The sequence below is a fragment of the Ambystoma mexicanum genome, chromosome 5q (assembly GCF_040938575.1).
Source record: "Ambystoma mexicanum isolate Mex_15411 chromosome 5q, UKY_AmexF1_1, whole genome shotgun sequence".
In the NCBI taxonomy this organism is placed as follows: domain Eukaryota; kingdom Metazoa; phylum Chordata; class Amphibia; order Caudata; family Ambystomatidae; genus Ambystoma; species Ambystoma mexicanum.
The window spans coordinates 1,324,287,529-1,324,304,604 of record NC_090933.1 but is presented as its reverse complement, the minus strand read 5'-3'; the positions used below and the strand labels follow the sequence as shown (position 1 = coordinate 1,324,304,604).

General features: G+C 45.8%; 1 protein-coding gene across 1 annotated transcript in view; it reads right to left on the bottom strand.

Moving 5' to 3' along the window:
- Positions 1-17,076, bottom strand: part of LOC138498512 (zinc finger protein 615-like) — a 1,154,252-nt gene that overhangs the window by 397,737 nt on the left and 739,439 nt on the right. The gene's annotated exons all lie outside the window — the stretch shown is intronic.

Genomic DNA, 17,076 nt, shown 5'->3' with positions numbered 1-17,076 from the left:
AGGGACCGCCAAATACGAGCAGTAAACTGGGACCCCCTGTCGGAAATCAAAACAGAGGGTAACCCAAAACGCCTAAAGATATTGGACAGAAACAGCTTGACCAGAGCTGGAGCAGTCGGGATGCCCACACAGGGAATGAACACTGCGTGTTTGGTGAAATAATCAATCACAACAAGGATGGTGTCAAAACCCTTGATGGTCGGTAATTTGACTCCAAAATCCATGGCCACCATTTGCCAAGGCTTGTAGGGGACAGGAAGAGGATGTAGTAAACCCACAGGTTTAGACCGAGATGGCTTACATTGAGCATAGATGGAGCAAGCAGCCAAATGGTCTATAACGTCTCGGGTCATGGTGGGCCACCAGGACCATCGACGCAAGGATGCAATAGTCTTTTGTTGGCCTGGATGTGCAGCCACAGCAGAATCGTGAGCCCATTGAAGAGCGAGCATACGAGCTGGACCGGGTGGTATATAGATTCTACCTTGGAAATAAGGCAAACCATGGAGGACATTGAGTTCAAGATCAATGATGGTTGCTGAATTAAGCCGGACCCATTCTTCCAACAGGGCCCTAAAAGATGGTTGCACTGAACAACCACAAACCACGTTATCTCGAAACAACGGAATCGGTTTGCCAACTGGTGAAACACCAGTATGCAAACGGGACAATGCGTCCACAGCAACTTGGAGACGCGCAGGTCGATATGTGATCGTGAAATGGAACTGCGAAAAGAATAGGTGCCATTGTGCCTGTCGCGCAGTCAGACAATTCATGGACGTGAAAGCTAATAGGCTTCTGTGATCAGAATACACAGTGACCATATGGTTAGCCCCTAACAAATGGTGTCTCCATTCCACAAATGCCTCCTTAATCGCTGGCAGTTCCCTTTCTGTTATTGTGTAATTTCGTTCATATGCAGTAAGCTTTCTCGAAAAGAAGGCGACTGGATGTATGTCACCGGTTTGCAGACAGGCCTGGGACAAGACAGTATCGACAGCGAAGCCTGAGGCATCCGCCTCAACAAAATAAGGCAGGTCTGGATTAGGGTGCTGGAGAACAGGCGCCGAAGTGAAAGCGGCTTTTAGCCCCTCAAAAGCCTCCTGGGCTTTATCCGACCACACGAAAGGGACTTTTGCGCTGGTCAGGGCCGTAAGAGGAGCCGCAAGAGAAGAAATGGAGTGGATAAAGCGCCGGTAAAAAATAGCAAATCATAAAAAGGATTGTAAAGTCTTGACCGAATTCGGAATCGGCCATTGCAATACTGCCTTGATTTTAGAGGAACTCATCCGAATACACTGACTGGTGAGATCGAACCCCAGGAATTCAACTCCAGAGGAGTGAAACACGCACTTTTCAAGTTTAACGAAAAGCTGGTTCTCCCGGAGTCATTGGAGCACCGTAGAGACATGTTGTATATGTTCCATAAAAGATGGTGAATAGTCATCCAAATATATCACCACAAACTGATCAAGGATATCATGAAATACGTCATTCATAAATGCTTGGAATGTAGCTGGAGCGTTGCAAAGACCGAAGGGCATTACAAGGTACTCGTAGAGACCAAACCGGGTTTTGAAAGCAGTTTTCCATTCGTCACCACTTCGTACTAAATTGTACGCCCCACGTAAGTCCAATTTGGTGAAAGTTTTGGACCGTCCCAGTTGATCAAGCAGAACCGATATCAATGGAAGAGGATATTGATTCTTGACGGTCACAGAGTTACGGCCCCTGTAATCAATACAAGGCCTAAGGTCCCCCTCTTTTTTTGGCACAAAGAACAGCGGTGGGGCAGCTGGGGAAGTAGATGGGCGAATGAACCCCATGGACAATGCCTTGTCCAAGTACTCTTAAGCACCTTATCTTCTTTAAGAGACAATGAATAGACTCTGCCCGATGGTATCTTAGCCCCCGGAATCAGTTCGATAGGGCAATCGTAAATGTGATGAGGGGGAAGTGTTTCTGCCATTTTCTTATCGAAAACATCGGAAAAGGAAGAATATTCCAGAGGGATCCTTGTAGGAGGATCGACCAATAGAGCCCCAATGGATCCCGAGAACGTAGCCAGTAGTTGACTCAGAGAAGTGGAGACAACTTCATGTCCAGTGATACATTGTCCATTACAGAACGCGGATGCAAACTGAAGAGTACTCAGTGCCCAATCGATATGGGGGTTGTGCAATTGCAACCATGGCATCCCCAAAATAACTTGATATGCCGGGGCCTTGATAACATCAAAAACAATCTCCTCACTATGACTATCCACCATATTCATAATCAAGGGCTTGGTATGCTGAACAACCAGTCCAGAAACCAAAGCAGATCCGTCCACCGCACTGACCGACTCAGGTTGTGGTTTAACCACGAGGGTCACTCCACAAGATTTGGCATAGTCCTGGTCAATGTAATTACCCGTGGCTCCGGAATCAATGATCAAAGAGGCAGAAAAGGACAAGCCTGAAGCACTAGAAAAAGCTACTCCTAGATGGAACAGTGACGGAGGACTGGCTATAATTGAGTCCAAAGCAGATTTTCCCGACAAAGGGACTCTATCTATTGTCAGGACCTGGTGTTTCCCGCCTTTTTCTTGGGTCTCTTAGTACAATCTGGTAGCAAATGATCGGCTGAGCCGCAATACATACATAGATTGTTTTTTCTGTGATGTTCCCTTTGTGCGGGGGTCAGAGGATCCCTGATAGTCCTGATCTGCATGGGTTCAGGAGTGGAAGAAGGAGGAGGAGTAGCGTGGATGTTACTGGCCACTAGGTGACTCTCTCCGTGTTTTGGGAGGAGTTGTTGCCGCAAGAACGTACAGGAAAATGCAGGCTGCACAGTGGGGATTCAGAGAGAGCCGTCCCGGATAGATTTCAAGAGGCGTCCGCCGTGGGCAGCGGGAAAAATAGAACGATTCGGTCCAAGATCAGGATCGAGTAGGTAGGTTCAAACAAAACAGTCGAGGGGCGCGCAGATAGCATTGTCCAAATACAATTCCGAAGTCGAGCAGGAGAGAATCAAAACACAAGGATCGCAAGGGACTGAGAGAACGCTAATTAGAAGCGTCGAGCCTTGGAAGGAAATGCGTGACCCAGACACGCGCGTCAGCTTGCCGCAACGTGACTGTGTCAGGTGATGTGAGAAATGACGAATAGACCTGCAGCTTGGTTTCCCCAGCAACCGCCAATGCTGCCAGAACGGGGAAAATAAGGAATGTACACGATTCTTAAGACGGCAAGGCCGATGTGAGCTAGAGCGAACGGATCGTGGCTGGAGCGCAGGTAGAGAGACAGGAGCAGAAATCTGCTTTTAGGGGGTATCAAAGGTTATGTATGTCTGAGGAATTGGTAAAAAGGTTGATGACACCGCTTTCAAGCACTTTAGAGTAGTGCGGAAAAATAGACACATGGCGAAAGTTAACCAGTAAGTTCGGGTCAGTCACTTGCTTTTTAGGAGTCAGATGACCGTGGCTGTTTTGAAAACACAGGGAAAGCAAGCAGAGTGGAAGTACAGGGTAAAGATTTCAGCGAGGTGAGAGGCCACTGAAGGGGCAGTAGGCTTGACTAGCTGAAGAGCAAGAGGGTCTGATGAGGCACAAGAAGGGTTCTCCATCATCAGTAGAGAGTGCTTTGTCAATATTAGTGTGACTAAATTGGGAGAGGATGATGGTAGAGTAGGGGGAGTGTACAATGTAGGAGGGGCTGTGATGAAGGTCAGGAGAGTCTCTAATTGTGGACATTTTTTGCAGCAAGGTATTCAGATAGGTCATTACCTGTGGGTGTGGTGTGAAGTTGATAGTCAGAATTAGAAGTGAGTGTAGGGTGCCCTGTGGCCAGCAAGGATGGTTGTGTGATATTCAATGAGGGTTAGATAGAATTGCCTTTTCACTCTATCAAGAGTGGACTTGAGAGAGTTGTGGGCCGAGAGGTAGAGTTGCAGGTCCTCATGCATGTGCGTACACCTCCATTAGCTCAGTAGCCGATGCAGGTCTGTTCGGAGAGAGCAGAAGAATGGGGTGACCCATGGTTGAGGATTCTGAGACTTTGGGGTGAAAGTAAGCAGTGGGAAGTGAGAGGAGAATGAGTTATATGGTAGGGATTGGAAGCTGGAGAAGGCAGAGTTGGTAGAAGAGACATCAGATGTGAAGGAGGAGAGTGAGAACTGTAGGCCAGAGAGAAAGCGGAGAAACCTGTTCTGTCCTATCAATTGATTCTGTTATTATCAGCAGTGTTTGTGTAATACAAAGGATATAGTGCCCTTTCCCATGGACCATAGCGATCATGGACAGGGTCTCCTCGCAACCCAAAAGTCAAGGAACAGTCCTAGTGAGCTGCATTTATTTATTTTATTTTTATTTTTTACATTTGTATAGCGTGCAGGCAGCCCAAGGGCATTGTGGCGCTGTTACTTGCAGACAACTTAGTTACATTATGCATAAGTTACAGATTGGGTACATAGACGTAACACATAATATGCATAGAGGCGTACACAGGTCAGGTATACATATGGGTGTACATGAGAGACGGTAGAGAATCAAGCAAACAGGGTGGTTTTCAAGGTTTTGCGGAAGGTGGTCAGAGAAGGTTCAGCTCGCAGGGCAGTGGGGAGGGCATTCCAGTGTAGGGCCGCAAGGTGGGGGAAGCTGGCACCCCCTGCTTTTGCTTTTTTTACCCTGGGTACAGTGAGTAGGTTGGTGTAGGGGGTCCTGGTTGGTCTTGAGGACATGGCCGGGTGGATCTTTGTGCCAGGTAGGCTGGTGCTGCAGAGTGGATGCATTTGTGGGTGAGGGTCAAGGTTTTGAAGATGATCCTCTCTTTTATAGGTAGCCAGGGGAAGGCTCTTCTGGCAGTAGATATATGCTCTCTTTTGGAGATGCTGTGTGCTGCGTGGAGGGTGTTGTTTTGAGTGACTTGCAGTTTCTCAAGGTTTTTGTGGAGGTCCCTAGGAAGAGGACATTGCAGTAGTCCAGCCGTGATCCCGTGATAGCCCTATCTATGTTTGTGCAGGTGTCGCTGGAGAGGTAGGGTATAACTGCATTGAGGAGTTTGGCCTGGTAGGCAGCTGAGGAGGCAATGGCGTTCACCTGTCTAGTCATGGACAGATTGGAGTCCAGGTAGACGCCTAGGGTTTTTCACTGACTTTATGCAGACATCGCCTGCCCATCCCAAGCTTCTTCATGCCACGTGCCAATGCTGCTTGGCAACCCACAAGCCAAGGAACAGCCATGGGTCCTGGTGCCCGCCGTATTCAGCTAGTGAGCTGCATTGATGCAGCCATTGCCTGCCCATCCCAAGCTTCTTCATGCCACGTGCCAATGCTGCTTGGCAACCCACAAGCCAAGGAACAGCCATGGGTACTGGTGCCCACCACATTCAGCTAGTGAGCTGGATTGATGCAGACATGGTCTGCACATCCCAAGCTTCTTCATGCCACGTGCCGATGCTACTTGGACCCCACCATGTTTTGGACCAAGTGGACCAGCTCACCAACCAGACGCACAATCAACACCTCTGGAAGCACCTAGAAGGTTGTCTCAATACTGTTGAGCACCCAAACACAAGACCATACAGTGTTTGAAGAGGCCATGTCCTCTTAGTCCACCTTAAAAAGGACCCTGGTGGCTTTTAAGCAAACACTTCTTTGCCTTTTAAAAAAATATCTTGAACATTGGCACTTATGCTAAAAGAAATTCACTGAAACCCCAGTGTCCTTTATTCTCAAACTCTACATTGTCTGTGTTTCCCTTTTACATGGGTGGGTCTGACTGTTTTAGTTTGTTGTATCTATTGATCATTTGCACTAAAGTTCCTATTTTCAGAACCTTGATTGATATTCTTTTCTTTTGACACCACTGTGCTGTTTGTGTTGCAACTTTATCAGCTCATATCCCTCCTGAAGATATAGCACATCCACAAAAGAGGTGAATGTGATATACCTATAAGGCTGTGCCCGTTTCACCTTTAGGATTTGGATCGCTGCTGCTTTAGTAGCAATGTCGGGCAGAGTAGACGGTGTAGCCGGTACTCATCCCTGTACTCATGCAGACCAGGAGTCATGTCTTGACAGTCATGAAGAGTCATGGTACAGTCGGTATGATAAATGCAGTTTACATATTACTTACTGCCACATACTATGAAATAATATATGCCATTTATAACAGGCCTGTACACAAGTGTTTCTATGAATAATGTTACTCCCTGAACTCCCAGCCTTGCAAGCTATCAAGGTCCACCAGTCCATTCTTGCCACCCCAATTGTTTACGCTCTACCCCCTCCCCCATTCCATCACCTCCCCTCTGAAAGACCAAAAAATGGAATAAGGCCTACTACCGGACAACAGAGATAAGCCAGTCACGAGGATCAAAGTCAAAAATGCATTTTATTCAAACATCACAGTTGGCCAAATAGGTCTCAGCACCTCACAACGTGTGCACGCAGACACCGCGAGAGGAGAGAGAGCGAGCATCAGCAAACATCGGACATTGTTTGCTGCTCTCCCCGAGACAATTTACTGTCTGGGAACGAAGCGGGACTGCATGTGGGGGCATATTGTGTTCCCTTCTACAAGGTAACAGTCTTTTCTCTGCCAGCGAATGTTATCTGCTAGGGTTTTCTTGGCCTAAGGTCAGACAGTTCTGAAGCAGAGAAAACAAGGGTTTCTGTGGAGGAGCACATACAGCTGCAACATAATTCTAATTTACTGCTTACTGAGGAAGGCATTGTCGAGACCGGGTGCACCTAAATTGCTGATTAGTCGTGCTCATGTACAGCTTCAAGGTTCTAAAGTGTAAGACAAACAATACGTTTCGGCAGATTCAGCATTCTTGCGTATGTAAGCATCTAAGAGTTCAAGCTGCGGTCTCTTACCGCGTTCAGGCCAAAAACACATAATCTATGCATGGAGCAGAGAGCAATCAAAATGGCAGAGACAAAATGGCTTCTTAGTCAGTTTCTTCAGGTTCAGTTATTTGCGATATTGTCATGCAATGTGAATACACCTAGGCCAACATATTATCAAGTGGTATTATATCAAATACATTTGAACAAACCCTCATTTTGGCCTAAGCCAAGAGCGTTACCCATATACCACATCCACATCCTCAGAAGACCATGTGTCATCAACAGAACACCCTGAATCACTATCATCACAAATGTTGATTGATATAAACTTCTTGATGGTAGCATCTTGCATAGCAAAATCATTATTGACATTTCTGGGCAGGCGTGCCCTAGGTTTCAGTTTCACATTACCAACAGCTTGTGCACAGCTATCCCCTATCATTGAGCAAATGGCGGGTAGACAGTGAATGCAACAAAAACAGAATAAAATTATGCTAAGTACTATGGCTAAGAATGAGAATATTTTTCAGCACCAGGACCGCAACAGATACCAGAACCATGCACAAAGGTTCCAGTCACCCTTAGGAGTGTGTATTTCTGTGCTCAGGACGTGTAATCTCTTTATTGCTTGGAATATCATGGGGGAGGACTCAGGTTCATAAAGGCAACTCGCGGATCCCACCATTTTGCAAGCACCACCACGCTCAGCCAGGAAGACGTCAAGCAGCATCCTGTTCTGGAGAGCTACAATCTAATAGCTTTTTGTTCTAATGTCATATTGTAAAGGATATCAGTTGTTTCGTTAATGGTGTTCTCTAACACCACAGCTAATTTCCGAATGCCTTGTGAATATATTATTATCTGCCCCCGAAAGGTACAAAGGATTTAGCAACATCCCCAAGAATCTACAAGGGTGTTTCACCATTGTCGTCCCGTCGGGTACATGACTTGGACACTTCATCGGTAGTAGCATATATACACCTGGCAAGAGTATCCCCAAGTAGCATGTACCTTTTCTAATATCTGGGCAACCATGGATAAGCTTCGTCACCACAAACAAAATAGATGGAACCCCCAATATACAGTGGCCTATCTTCATTCCAGAATACAGCTGTGCTCATACACCTGTCAAATGAACTCATTGGACAGAAGCCCTCCTTTCGCATGCAGAATGGGACAGAGCATGGACTATGATTAATGGTGTAGGAAGGAGGCATGGCATCCTTATTGCCTACCAGAGCCATCTTGAAAGTAATCATGGATTGGTACGGCCTGGAAAGTCTATCAACAGGTCTAGTAGAAGTGATATTTGGCTTGCTTTTTGTCGAGAACACGGAACACCCCAGAGGTTCTAGTACCAGCCTTTCATAGTCATTGATATTTGTACCATCGAAATTCCCAGTGATGCTGTCATTCCACCTTTCAAATAATAGTGCCCTGAGCGAAGCATAGCAGGCAGTGGTTAGAGGGAGAGCATGTATGTACCAACCCAACCCCCTTTCCTCATGCTATGGCAGATGTGAACAAACCCAGCAGTTGGTTTTGTTCATGATAGCATGCATGGCGTTCATTATCATCAAAAGAGTATTATTGTCATAACCTTCTCTATGTTTAACATCTCGGGGGCGAAGAATGTGCGAATACACGTACAGTGGGGTTACAGTATAAACACTGGCAGTCGGCAAAAGAGTGTCAAGTGGATACGAGTGCTCCAGATACCACAACACAGGTATTAGTATGAATACAATACAAGCAGTTATTTCAATCAGTATCCATTTGGTCCTCGGGGACCATGGCCCTCGATAGACAGGCCCAGTTCCAGCAAAATGATCAATGTCATCATTGGTACGAGTGGCCCCAAACACAGGCATAGTTTCTCAGCGCCCGTTAAGAGGAATGTAGAGGGACTGACCAACGTCAATGACTGTTTTTGGTGCCAATTAAAACTGATTCCAAAGCACGATGGTGTCAGAACAGTGACCGCATGCTTGTCCCCGCATGAGTCAAAGTAATTCACCTCCAAGATAACGGTAGCACCAGGAACAATGTGTGACAGAGCTTTTGTCTCCAGCATCTACTCCGTTCCCTAGCCCTCTGCCTCCAGCCCTGCACGTCAGGGCCAAAGGTAAAGACTATTTCAGAACATAGCTATTTTCTGTTTCGTGGATGCAGGTTGTATCGTAAGACACCAGGCACAGGGTGGTCGTGAACAACGTGCTGTCGCTTTCTGAAGAAAATGAAGAAACGTCAGTCGGTGATGAAGAAGACAATGAAGAAGGAGCTGCAGTTTCCCCAGGCCCCACGGGCTCAGGAAGCAGATTTGTGTCTCACTTGGAATCCTTGCTGTCGATCAGAGCTGGTTCATTTTGAGTGTCAGAATCATCAATGTCTTTTTCGACCCACTTGTCGTAGGGCAGAGGAAGAGAAATTTGCTTTACATGCGTCGCGTGGATCCAATGGCACTTGCCACTGACTCGTACAGCCATCTGCGTTGCCAGGAGGATCTGAAAGGGCCCCTTCCACCGAGGTGCAAAACAGGTTCCCCTCTCAAAGTTCTAGGTTAGGACCCAGTCCCCAGGCGATGACCTGGCCCTTTGTATTTGACAGGAAGAGCTGCTCGTACCTACTGGTGAATCTAACGCAAATTTTGAGTCAACTGATCACAATAATCAGACAACAATGGGTACTCTATAGCCCCCAATTTCTTTGGTCTGGGTGCATTCCATACATTGGCTGGTCTCCCCATGACAATCTCATAGTGGGAGAGCCCTTTTTTTGACTGTGTGGTTGTTCTCTTTGACAGTAACGTTAATGGTAGGGCGTCCGGCAATTTCAATTTGCTGTGGGCACATATCTTTGATAACTTATTCTTCAAAATTCCGTTGTGAGGCTGCACAAGCCCGGCACTCTGCGGATGCCTGGCCGAGTGAAAACGTTTATCGATCTGTAATCCCACTAATATCTGCAGTATTACAGCAGCAATAAAATGCGGGCCATTGTCGGACCAGATTACTCTCGGCAAGCCAAGCCTCGGAAAATACTCCTTCAGCATAGACTTTGCTGTTGATATTGATGTACAGTGTTTAAGTGGATAAGCCTCAACCCGTTTGCTGAAGGTGCAAGCCACTACCAAAACATGTTTGTAGTTCTGGAAGTGTTCCATCTCAATGAAGTCAAAGTGTATGACTTCAAATGGCATTGACGGAGGACCAAAACTATCCTTCGGTGTTGGTGTTCCATTCCCAAAGTTGTGTTGTAAACATATCATGCAATTTTGGACCAACCGTTCAGCAATTTTCTGGATATTCTCATTGTACCAAATGGGATCTAACTGTTGACAAATCTTTCTAGCACATAAGTGTGTTGGGCCATGAGCCATGATGTCTATGGCAGTGACATAGGCTTTGGGCGGAATCCATCTTTGTTTCTCTTTGTCCACCCAACAACCCTCCTTGTCTAATCCCGCTGGACTCGCGGACCACTGTTTAATCTCTTCGGGAGTAGCCGCAGCCTGAAACTCTTTCACACTGCTAATGCCTTCTTCCATCATGCAAGTGTCAGTGACCCACCTAGCTGAGTCGAGGAAAAACATTTTTGAGTGTAAATCATTAGCAGTCTGCTTGGCAATTCTGTCTGCAAAAGCATTCCCTTTTCCTACGTTGTACGGCACTTTCTGGTGTGTGGCGCATTTCATTATCGATAATCGTGTAGGAAGCGCAAGTGCTGACAACAATTGTACTATCAGAGTACCATGTTGAATTTTTTTCCCATGCAATAACAGGAATCCCCTCTCAGCCCATAGCCGTCTGAAGTTATAAACCACCCCAAAGGCTTACTGGCTAGCTGTATAAATGTTTACACTGAGCTCTTATGAAATCTCGCAAGCTCTAGTCAAAGCAATAATCTCAGCATCTTGCATTGGGTTTTGTGGGATTTGTTTGTTTTCTACAATAGTGTTCAATGTTGTGATTGCATAAGCAGTGGTGGATGTACCATCTGGTAGCCTGAAACAAGAGCCATCACAAAATAGCTCTCCTTCTGGGTCTTAAAGGTGTGTCAGACAAATCAGTTCTCCCCTTAGTTTCTTGTTCGATTACATAAAGATAATCATGTGATATTCTGTCACTGCAATCCGTCTCTTTTGGAGAAGGTAATAATTCAGCCTGATTGAAAGTAAGTCTCTTAATTTAGATATGCGGTGCAAAGAATCAGCTCGTGCCTTATGCGCTGATTGAGAGGATGCTTGCAAGGAGGGCACTGTGTTGCTGCTCACTCATTTAGCAGGACATGGGCATAAGGCTTCATTGAAACAGTTTCAGTATTGTCGAGACGAGGTCTCCTATTTAGGCTATCTCCTATTGAATGAGGGCAGACGGTTGACACCGGAACAAATACAAGGCATCTCTGATATGTCTATTCCAAATACGTAGAAGGAAGTCAGGGCTCTAATTGGCATGGCTTCATGTTATAGACAATGGATACCAAACTTTTCACTAGTGATCAAACCTATGTTGGCGTTGCCAAAAAAAGGACTTCCTTTGCCTTTACCATGGGACATGGATTGCCAAACTGCATTTGATTTGTTTAAAGCTGCATTGTGTTCAGCTCCAGTTTTGGGCACACCAAATTACGAAAAGTGCTTTGTTTTGTATGTACATGAGAGAGCCGGATGTGCTTTGGCTGTTTTGACACTGGACCACGGGGGGAAATAGACTGTGCAGTTATTTTTCTTCCACGTTGGACCCTGTTGCATGTGCTTTGCCGCGATGTTTGAGAGCTGAAGCTGCTGCTGATGCTGCATCAGTAAAGCAATGTGAGGGTATGGGTTTGGGTAATTTATTAACTGCGATGTTGGCCGGTAATATCAAAATAACCTGCAGCGGTTTCTCGACAGCTTTCCTTTCCCTGTCAGCTTGAACCAAGGCATCCCACATGTCACCCAATCCTGTTGGATCGTCTATGGGTCTAATCTGTTTCCATAAGTCAGCAGGAAGAATCACGGGAAAAAATAAATCAATGTCACCTAGAGTGAAAACGGATGAATTCAAAACAGATTCTATTTCTTTGTAGAACCCTGCTGGATTCTTTCTAATGTTAGGAACGGACTGTTTAATAGTATTCACTTCTTGCCGGGAAAACGGGACATGAACAAACTGTGAAATATAATGTGCTGGAATGGTAGAGGCAGTTATCGCCCCTTCAACGGGAATCTCTGCTTTCGGGACAAATGTCAGAGGAACCCCTCTCATAGGTAATTGCAAGGTGGGAAGATCTGAGCGCCTAGGAAGCAATAAAGCCAAATCCAGTGACAGACAAGTTAGTGTGGTTTCGGGTGAAAATGCTCTTTTATAAATAACCATCAAATAGGCACGCACGTTTCTTTTCATACATTCATCCTGCAAATATTCAACCATCACATGTAGCACTTTCCTTTGCATCGCCGGTGTATTACTGCCTAAACGTGTGTTAGGGAGAATTCTCAATATGTGCTAATTTCCCTTACCTTTTGAGAGCCCCAGCAACTTTGCTGGATTTCTGGGATTTGATTTTTGACCTGGAAAGAGTGCAAGCCTTTTTTTCCCACTCTTTCATGTATTTTGATGTATGTTTTACTTTTGTGTTCTTTGGTTCTGGTGTTTTAAAAAAACTCCATGGCATCATCTTTTTTCTGTGTGTCACGCAGCGCCTTCAGTGCAGTGACACAGGGGTGTCTTTCAGACTCCCCAAGGTTTAAATACCTTCTCTGGGACTGACTACTGTCTCCCAGAGCATGTAAAGTTAAATTGACTTTACTAGTCTCTTTTAATGTACTGACCCAGCACACCCTATCTTCCTATAGAGTGCAGGAGGGGTTGCTTAGCTTCCCTTGAGTCAAAGCACTCCTGTAACAGTAAAATGTTACCCTTTCCTACTTTAAATGGCTGGTGGCAGTGGTTTAGATCAAACTACCATGATTTTTCCCGACCACAAACAACGGTAGCTAAAAATCAGGTCAGCCCTGTTTTTCAACATGGCGCCCAAGACCTATCTGTAAAAACAGACTCTGGTCATCTTTTTTCGCCATTTCTTTTATGAAAGGTCCTTCTTGTGTTTGTCTCTGCACGCCAAACCAGGTTTGGTCCCTTTGTTTGTTGGGCTTTGGCAGGATTTAGTGCTGAAGCCCTCCTCTGGCGCCTGACTGTCTGGGGTGGACAGGATGTGAGGGAGGTGCCTGAAACTCCCTGTGCTTTGTCTCCTAGGAGACCTGAATGCACTCTGGCGTTATTGGCCGCCTGGCTGTCCAAAAAACAAAGAATAATTCTTCCAAAAGAACATGACGCACAGCCAGGCTGGAATGAATGGGGGAAAATGGTTTAAAAGCAGGTCTCTGGGACTTGGAAAGCAGATTTGACCACTGTAACAAAAGAACTGAAGAGGAGAGGAAGGAAGAGGACTGCTGCAACTCCTGGATGACCTTTTGAAAACCAGATAGCCAGAGGGAAGGAAACCAGCTTGTGGACTTTAAGGCACTCACACCTTAAATCGATGTCTTGCTACAGCTTTTGGCCTCTTCCCTGGGCAGTGCAGGAACCTCCCGACGTCCTCCATCTTGTCCCCATGACTGAAGCTCAGGAACAGCGAGATCTGCTCGAACTGCTCGAACTGCCAGGAACAACTGCCTCAGCTACAGCTTTCTTCATTGACAAGGTACTGTGCAAACGTGGTCCGGAAATCTTTTCGGCCATCGAGAAAGTGCGTGAAACTTTCCTCAGCTACGAAGGCTTGTCCTTCCCTAACCATTCGTCAAACTTTTCACCTAGCCAAATCCTTTAGAAATCCATGGCAAAGACTTAACTGTTATATACCAGAACTGTGCTATCCTGTACAAAAGACTATGAACCATTGACTTTGGCCCAGGCCTATTGAGAAGAATTGCTGGTTGTATTTAACTGAAACCCTTTGCCCTGCCTATGAATGTATTTGGGCTGTCTATTCTTATAACCTTGTCTCTTCTCTCCTTTATTAAGTATCTGAAGTGCCATTTTGCTCCCACTTCATTTTGGAGCTAAACTTGTTCATTTACTTACCGGTTGGATTTTTGTGGTTTATTAGTGTGTGATATTGAGCTGCTGATGCTAGTGTAATGTTTTCTAACTGACTGAGTAAATAAATGTATATTCCTTTACCAAGAAACCTTGAGTAAGTGTTTATTTGAATCACTGTATTTGTTGGTCCTATGTGTAACTTGTTCCACTGCTCACTCAACTCTTGAGATAGGCCTGGCTGCTCAGCCACTGCTACCACATAACTGTGTAGTACAGGCTTGTACCAAAGGTGAAATTGTACTGACACTTGTAGTCTTAATTGCCTGTAGTGTTCCCCAAGGGTACTGCAGGTGATTCTGCCTAACAACGTGTCATGCACTTCAATGGGAGAAATAGCAATATCAGAAATCCATCTAAGAGCGTCCCTCGTGCAAATACGCATCTCTTCACTAACAATTTCAATGGGGGAAGGAATTGCTTCTGTACATACGATGCCTGCTGGTCATCTTTATCCATTACACCCTCATGCAAACGATCAAGTTCCCTCTTAAACACAAATATTTGTGCAACATGCTCTTGTATGTTTGCTGCGGTATCTCTTGAACGGGCTAGAAAAACCAAATCTCACAAATCCTGTGGCACCACTGCATGTGTTAAATCACCCCATATTTCAGCAAGGTACGATCCCATTCTTTCTACCAGTAGATTCTGTTCTGGGATACCCCCATTGTCGGACATTGCACTCAGAGCAGCAGCTTCATCACCCCCTTCTATATACGTATCAGCCCACACTTTCAATTCCTTCTGCCTTTCTTTGCTGATCGCACTACGGGTCACTATTCTAGAATCAGCCTCTCTTTCGTCAACTATTACCGGTGGAACAGAACCACCTGGCAAAGAGAGTACATACAGATCATGCTCAGTGGGCGGTGGAGGAAATTACGCTGTCGGCGCAGATGGAAATATGGGAATGGCAGCTGTAATGATCGGCATGGGTGCTGGTGCGAGCGGATGAACAAGAACGAGAAGAATAACAACGGGCGGAAGCACATAGGGAGTCAAGCAGTGGGGTCAGTACCTGATTCAGACCTACTTTCATTCAATATTTTGTTTATTAACTCATCCGATGCATGCAAGTCCTGAGATGGATATATCTTTTGTATGTCTAGTTGGAAAGCCCTGTCCATTCCTGATTGATTCAAACTGTTTCTGTTGGTCATGGACTAGTGCTTTCTCAGCATTTGTCATATTTTTGCACGCATGCTTCTCTGTACTTCTCAAGTGCTGCGTTGCTTCCTTCCTCCAATCTGTAACAGCGTCAAATGATGCAGGCCTAGCCTTTTTCTGTAACAATACAGACTCTAAATGTTCTATGCGGGTAAGCTCAAAAGTGCCAAAATCTGGCCATTGAAGTTCGGGTACATGGCCTGGTTTGTCTGTGCCAAATCGCATTGAATACAATTGCCCCTAGACAATATTTAACGTGCATCTCATATGCAGACGACGCTTTGGGTGGTGCCGGCTGGCCATGTTCCAGAGATTGGCTTCTGCAGTGGAAAAATCTCGCAAAGCAGGATGACATTTTCCCAGGCATAGCTAAATCGCTCTCCTACCTGGTTACGTTTGTGTTTGTGCAAGCACAACCCTGCCAAACAAACAAATATCAGGATATTTACGAATAAGGGCATGACTCACTTCAATCAAATTGGTCCTACGGACACTATCGTCGTGGCTGGCGTATTGGGAAAAGAGGCCTTGATTCTGGGACCCTCGGTGTGATGCCCACTAGATGCTGATCATTGTCCAGGGATCGGTGTGTAGATCTGTGGAGGAATCACGTCTCACTTTGCAGGGGCGACCCGCCATCCTCGACTCTGCGATGGGGCATTAATTGTGAGGGTGCATATTCAGGCGCCACCTGAAAGACCAAAAAAAACGGAATAAGGCCTACTACCAGACAACAGAGATACGCCAGTCATGAAGTTCAAAGACAGAAATGTATTTTATTCAACAATCACAGTAGGCCAAATGGGTTCCAGCACCCCACGATGTGTGCACACAAACACCGTGAGGGGAGAGAGAGCGAGCATCAGCAAAGTACCAGCATATATAGCTTGATTCGCAGTATTGGAAAGCATTGTCCAGCCCCCCTGCACGTAACTCATGAGCTAGGGTTCACATTCTACCTACGTAATTCATTTGACCTATACATCGGACATTCTTTACTGCTTCTCCCTAGACAATTTACTGTCTGGGAACAAGGCGGGACTGCATGTGGGGGCATATCGCGTTCTCTTCCACAAGGTAACATTCTTTGCTCTACCAGTGAATGTTATCTGCTATGGCTTTTCTCAGCCTAAGGTCAGACAGTTCTAAAGCAGAGAAAATAAGGGTTTCTGTGGAGGAGCACATACAGCTGCAACATAACTATTACTGCTTACTGAGGAAGGCATTGTCGGGACAGGGTGGCACCTAAATGTATAGCTTCAAGGTTCTACAGTGTAAGACAACCAGTATGTTTCAGCAGCTTCCACATTCTTGCCTATGTAAGCATCTAAGAGTTCAAACAGTGGTCTCTTACTGCGTCTAGGCTGAAAACAAAGAGGGCCTCATCATGACCCATGGGTAGTGGATAGGACAGTCTGTTAACAATGCTGAGATGCTTCTATCATTGATCCCGCAGAGCCACAGGCAAGAAGAAGAAACCGAAATGCAAGCAGAATCAATCCTGATGTGGAGTGGAGCCCCGATCCTGTGATCAGGCCTGTTGATGCCAACCTGTAGCAACAAAGGTAACAGGGATGGCAGAAGACCCAGGAGGAAGCCAGAGAATAAAGAATATGCGGCAGTGATTAAGAAGGGTGATGAACACTATGACCCTCAGCCCAATACGCCTAGTGGAAAAATAAAATCCAAGAGTGTGGTCAACACTCTGGAAATCGGTCTACTCATCCCATTGGGAGGAACAAGATCCAAGAGAGTGGTCAGAGCTCTGGGATTCACCCTACTCGTCCCAGTAAAAGTCTGAAAACCGAGAGAGTGATAAATGCATTGGGAATCAGTCTCTTCATCACGGTTATGAGAAAGAAAGCCAAAAAAGGGGTAGGTATTGGGAATTAAAATAAGATGAGAAGGGGAGAACAAGAGAATCCCTTTTGTCTCCTGTGATATTCCTGATGAGAAAAGAACATCTATATAAAAATTGCGTCCTCTGTCA